Source organism: Acinonyx jubatus, chromosome F2, assembly GCF_027475565.1.
Source record: "Acinonyx jubatus isolate Ajub_Pintada_27869175 chromosome F2, VMU_Ajub_asm_v1.0, whole genome shotgun sequence".
Classification (NCBI taxonomy): Eukaryota; Metazoa; Chordata; class Mammalia; order Carnivora; family Felidae; genus Acinonyx; species Acinonyx jubatus.
The window spans coordinates 4,791,057-4,797,633 of record NC_069394.1 but is presented as its reverse complement, the minus strand read 5'-3'; positions in this window follow the sequence as shown (position 1 = coordinate 4,797,633).

Sequence of the window (6,577 nt, the reverse complement as noted above, 5' to 3'; positions counted from 1 at the left end):
CCTGCACCCTTGCCCTGGGCATCAGCCACATGGTGAGGGTTTGTCCAGAGCTAAAATTTGGAAGTCTGGGGGAAACACCTGGGCTCTCGGGAAATAAGATACTAACTAGGTCACCAAGTCTTGTCCTTCCTGTCTCGTTGGGAGGGAGACACAGAGGGAACAGAGTCAACTTCCTTAATCACTCATTTCTTCATCTTCAAAATGCCCCACCGATCCCCAAATGTTTAGGGGAAACGCATGAGATAATAGACATGCTTCATCCACCCAAAGTTGCTATTTAAATAGGAGCCACTCTGGAAATGTTTGCCGTCACGAGAAGGATATGGACTTTGAAATCTCGTAGCCCTGGGTCAAAACTTCACTGTGCCCTGTGTACCTCTACGGCCTTGGGAAGATCAGATTGCTTCCCACTCCTGCCTTTCCCAGGTGTGAACTGGGATCCAGTGCAACGTCCTGAGACAATGCATGCACAGCCCCTGCACACGATCTGAGCTGGAGAGATACAGACTATTGTTTCTTTCAACCTCTGGTCTCAGGGCGCAGCCTTGAAACACAAGACCGCACCCAATGTTTGCATCTGCGTCCGATTTCTGAGTCTGGAGTCTTGAACAGAGAGAGAGAAGCAGCGGACTTACCACAAAAGAATGTATATTTGTGTCTTGGCTGCTTGAATGATTTGAGCTGCACGTCATAGACAATTGTCCGACCAAAATAATCCTTGTAAGGATTTCAGCTTTAAGATACGGGTTTTTTTTTTTTTTTCCTGCGGGGGGGGGGGGGTTGTTTTTAATCTTGGCCCAAAATGATTTGTGAGGCTCCAGTTGTATGTTTTTATTGAGAAAACACACACACATACACACACACAAACTCTGTCATTTCACACTTTCCTGTTACTGTTTGCTACCTTCTGACGGCTTTCACTGGTTGGAGTGGAATCCTGAGTTTGTCACAGACAGATGAGGTGAGACATTTTAAAGTTGCTGATGTTCTCAGCACAGACAGATCTGCACAGGCACATGCTTTAATTTTCCACCTCGCCAATTCCGCGTCCCGCAGCCTTCCCCCAGCCCTGGGGAAGGCTCCCAGGGGCCAGGCTGTTGCCATAGTGTATGGAGTCATCTATGCCTGGGATCCCTCCCCACCTTGTCTGCCCCCACGCCCTCACCCTCACCAATAACCCCGCTGAGCGTTTCCTTCGCCCAGGTTGAATCGATTTCTCCTTCCATGGGGCCAACCCTGGGCATGATGCTCTCCTCTCCTTCGTGTGTTCCTCCCACAAACATTCCCTGAATATCCACCACGGGGCAGAGTCGCAAATGCTGAGGGCTCCAAAGTGAGGAAAACGGAGAGCGTCTCCCTCGAGTCACGGAGCACGTGATCTGCTTCAGGAAATGCGTGATTGATTATCGGATCGTTACAAGCGTGTTAGGTACCCCAAGGAGGCAGTTGTGCGTGGTTTTATCCGCCAAAATGTGTAGATGATATGCTGCAGCAGGACCACCACCGCTAACAATAACCATACCTCAGCCTGTCTTAGTTCCCCGTTGCTGCGTAACAAATAAGCCTGAGCCAGCAGCTCAGAGCAAGACACGTTGATCTCACCCCATGTTTCTGCGGGTCAGGAGTCTAGCATGTTTTGGCCGAGTCCTCCAGCGAGGGTGTCGCAGGCTGAAATTGAAGTGCCAGCCGGGGCTGTGTCTTCGTCTGGAGCCCTGACTAGGGAAGCTCCCTCGGGTTGTCGGCAGAACTGATTCCCTTGTGGTTTTAGGGTTAAGGTCCACAGTTTTTTATTAGCTGTCAGCCAGGACCACTCTCAGCTCCTAGATGCCACTCTAGAGGCCTTGCCATGGGACCTCCTCCTTTCAAATCTTCTCTTCAGGGAAGGCCTAGTCCCTTTGAAGGACTCGCCTGATTAGGTCAGGCCCACCCAGGATAATCTTCCTGATAACTCAGTAACTGATTAGGGACCTTGGTCACATCTGCAAAATCCCTCAGCAGCACTTACGCCATTGCTTGGCTGAATAACTGGGAGAAGGTGTATACACCGGGGAGCGGGACTTTGGGGGTCCGTCCCAGAACTCAGCTTGCCACAACACCAGAAGCGTATTTCTGCGTCTTGCAGCCTTGGGTGGTCTACTCTATCCCCATATGTCCCTGCATGGTGTGCACTGTCCTAACCCCCGATGAACACATGTGACAGAAAACCGCTGTCACCTCATCTGTCCTGTGTTTCACGTCAGTGCTTGGCCCTCCCCAGACCCCAGGGTGGGCGTCCTGCCCCACCACGGGGAGAACACCTGGCCGTTGACCACTGATGGTGCCACCCCAAGAGGAGCACAGGTTAACCCTGTTCGTGTTGCTTTGACCAAAGACGATCAGATGGCACTGAGTGACTTCAGGGAATTTCGGGAAATAAGATGACACCCTGTGTTAAAAAAGCAGGAACACTGGAAGCCTTTAGGGGCAGCGCTTATGACCACCGCCATGGCTAAGAACACAGACTCTAAAGTCTCCATTCACGAGTTGTTGAATTTGGGGTGAGTGGCTGAATTTTCTGTGCCTTTGTTTATTGTTTTCATTCGTTAGTAAAAAACAAAACAAAACAAAACAACCCCCATTCATAGCGTAACCTCACTGGGAGGTTTGCCATCAGGATTAAGTTAATGACAAGGTGTCAAGCTTTAGATGTTAGGGACAGTGGCTGTTGTCACTGCTCACTAGTTGTGCTGGGTAACGACGAATTCCTGACTCCCTTGCGATACCTCCTGACTCGTCGAGTGCTTGTTGGTCGGCGTATGGAGAACCTCCAGGTTATGTGTTCCTTCCATAAATATTAACGGAGCACCCACGGACTCCGGGAACTGGCGTAGCCTCTGGAGATTGAGCAGTGATCTAAAGAGACAAAGTTCTGCTCTCACGGAGTTTCTATTCTTAGAGGAGAGAGATGGGAGAGAAACACTCGTCAGATGCTGACGCCCGGTACGGAGGCAAAAAAATTCAAGTGAGCAGGACTCTGAGATCAGGAAGGGGGTAGTTTGCCTAAGGTTCTCGGGGAAAGTCACAGACACAGGTGACTGGTGTGTAGGGACCAAAGGAAGTAACTGAGCCGGGCGGCTCTCTGTGGGAAGAGTCACAGGCACGGAGGGCTGTCGCAAAGGGGCAAAGCCTCGGGCTAGGCGGTCTGCTCTGGATGTTTGAGGCCCACCAAGGACCCAGCGTGGAGGCAGAGCAGGTGGGCTTGGAGAAGTGGCAGAGAAAGTCGGGGTGGCCGACGGTGGAGCGGAGGCTGGCGTCGCTAACAGAAGGCACGACACCTTATTGTCAGCAATCCTGCTTTTACCCTGAATGACAGGGGACCCCATGGAATGACAGGAACGGACTTGTTTCATGAACCACGTATCCTGAAGGGATCTCTTGGGGTTTGGGGTCTGTTCTGAGTGCAGACCGCAAGGCTCTGAACTCGGGACTGGTCTCTGGCTCCTGTCTCTCAGGCGGGGGCCTCCCCGACAGGCCGCCCCACAGGGCTCTGGCATCCCGTGTGTCTCCCCGTCAAATTCCTCCCCAGCCCTGGCCCTGAGCCGGATGTCGGACCTCCTATTGTTTCTGAACCGGTGGCTCTGGATGGATGGGGTGCTGAGGCTTTTCCCCTGGCTAGCCCCTCCTTGCTCACCCGGACTAGAGACCAGCCCCCAGGCTGGACAAGGACGACTCTGGGTCAAGTTTCTCAACAGGAACTCTATAAAAAAGACCCTTAACCCCTCCACACACATGGATGCGAAATGTGACTCAGTCCTTACAACCGGGGCTGGCGTAGTGATTGATTGCGTTTCTGAAGCCAACGGCACAGGTTATAAGGAGCCCTTGGCCGGGGCGGGGAGGAGGGAAATATTAACCGTGATTCATACCGCAAACTGGAGTAGGACCAGCAGTTCTTGAACATCCTGATTAGATTTTCATCATGTGTTAGCAGCAGCAGGTCAAGTTAGTGTCCGCCCTGTGCCCGTAGCGTCGTGAGGATCCACAGGCAGGTGATTGTGTTATTTATCTCCTTACAAAACTCCTCACCTGGGCACTGATTACCCCGGGGCTGGAGAGGGCCGGGGACAGAAGTCACTCTGGCAAGGGCGGGGAACAGAACGTCCCTGATGATGGTCTGGTGCGAAGCCAGTGAGATGTGCTCTCCCTGCCGGAAGGGAGGCCTGTTCCTCGGGGGGGGGTTTGCCTCTCCAGCCCCTTCGCTCACACGGCCTGGTTCCGGGCGCCTCCGGCCCGGGCTCCGTCTCCCTCCCGGCACAGCTTCTAGCTGGATCCCCGTCCAACACGCCGCTCCTGCCTGTGTGTGCTCTCCTTCCCATCCCTCTCAATTATTTCCTTCAAACTCCTCTCTCCATCCCTCTCTTTAGTTTTCTCAGTAGTTGACGTATGAACATCCAGCGAGTGACTGCTTTTCTGAAGCTTGGGCCAAATCACCTCATTTATTTGCTTAAAGGCTTTCCCTGGCTTCTTATGGCCTACAGAATAAAATCCCCATATTAGTCTCACATCAAGACGCTGCCTGATCAATCTCCATTTGCTTTTTTTTATGTTTCTTTTTTGAGAGAGAGAGACAGAATGTGAGCCGGGGAGGGGCAGAGAGAGAGGGAGACACAGACTCCGAAGTGGGCTCCGGGCTCCGAGCCGTCAGCACAGAGCCCGACGCGACGCGGGGCTCAAACTCACGGACCGCGAGATCGTGACCTGAGCCAAAGTCTGACCATTAAGCGACTGAGCCCCCCCAGGCGCCCCTCCACTTGCTTTTGAAAAGCCTCTCGCTGCCTTGCTTTGATTGTACCATCCACTCACCCTTCCCTCATTTCGCCGTGGCACGTGGACCCAGGCCCGTGTGAGTGACGCGTGCACACATTGGGGAAGATGCCGAAAGTAGGGCAGGAGATGGTAAAGGAAGCGACTTTGAGCTCCCAGGCTCAGATTTAAGGACGTACATTTGTATATTATATGTATTTGGATGTATTTGTCTCGTTGTAGGTGGAATGTGGATGGACGTGAACATGGATCGGGATAGAGACACAGGTGTAGACAGACAAGGATCCAGGTAGGTGTGGACACGGACACGGGTCGGGACACGGAGACACAGGTGTAGACAGATGTGGATCCAGGTAGGTGTGGACACAGACACAGGTCGGGACACGGAGACACAGGTGTAGACAGACAAGGATCCGGGTAGATGTGGACGCGGACACGGGTCGGGACACGGAGACACAGGTGTAGACAGACGAAGATCCAGTAGATATGGACGTGGACACGGGTCCATATCTATAGACACGGTTGTGTCCTTCCTCACATCCCTCCCTGCTCTTCCTCCGGCAGAACCCCTTACAAACCCCTCCACACTGAGCAATCCAAACTCACTTCCTCCCCAACGAGCCTGCGAGGCACTCACACCCCTCCCGGCCCAGAAACGGGCCCCGGCAGCCTCTTGAGTCTCGCCTGCACCTGCCGCCTCTGCTCCCAGACTCCGTCGGGGGGCCCTCCAGCAGCGGTCGCGCGGTGCCCCCACTTCTGCGTGGAGATGTCGCACCTACCGGGCTGGCTTCTGCCTACTTGGCTGCCTCCTCCTCAGGCTTTCCCCGGACGCCTCCTTGTCTAGGATCTATGGAGCCGCGCTGCGCGGGGCTGGGCTCTCCTCTCCCAGAGCGGAGGGCGTGTGGAGGCAGGTCCCCCCCGAACTGCCGTGGCCATAGACACCGTCTCTGCTGAATCTGGCTCTCAGATTTACACCCTTACCTGGGTCCCCTCTCTGTGCTCCAGGTACACATGTCCAGCCCCACCGTCTGTCTCTTCTGGAAGTCTTCAGGCATCCGAGTTAACCTTTCCAAAGCAGAAGCGTTGGCTCCCTCGCTGGATCACTTGTCGGCTCCCCCCACACTCAGGCCAAAACCTAAGAGTCCTGCTCTCCCTCCGCACAACGGTACCGTCCTCCAGCAGGACCTCTAAAACATGCCAAACAGCCCGTTATATCTGCTCCCCCCACCATCAGCTGCCGGGCTAGTCCCAGCCCATCCTCCTCTCCTGCAACACCTCCTTCCTGGCCAACTTGCTTCCCATCTTGCTCCCCCAGATCTGCCAGAGGGACATTCCTGAAGACTTTTCACTAGGTCTTCATGACTCTTAGAATAAAATCCAAACAAGCCCACTACTCGGTCCCAGAAGGCCGGACAAGCGCTCTCTCTCCCTGCCCTCATCTCTCTTCCTTTTCCCCCACAGACCCTCCATTCAGAGTCAGGCATGACATGCTGCTTCCTGCCACAGGACATTTGCACTGCAGCTAGAGATTCCCTCTCTTCCCTGCCTGGCCTTTGGCCACCTCCCTCCCAACATCTGAATCTCCGCTCAGATGTGGTCTCAGAGACTTTTCCTCTAATCTCCCAGAGACAGGTACTCTATATTACCCCGTTCTATCTTATTTATAGTCCTTTTCTTTTTTTTAAGTTTATTTATTTATTTTGAAAGAGAGAAAGCGTGAGTTGGGGAAAGGCAGAGAGTGTGGGAGAGAGAAAATCCCAAGCAGTTTCTGCAC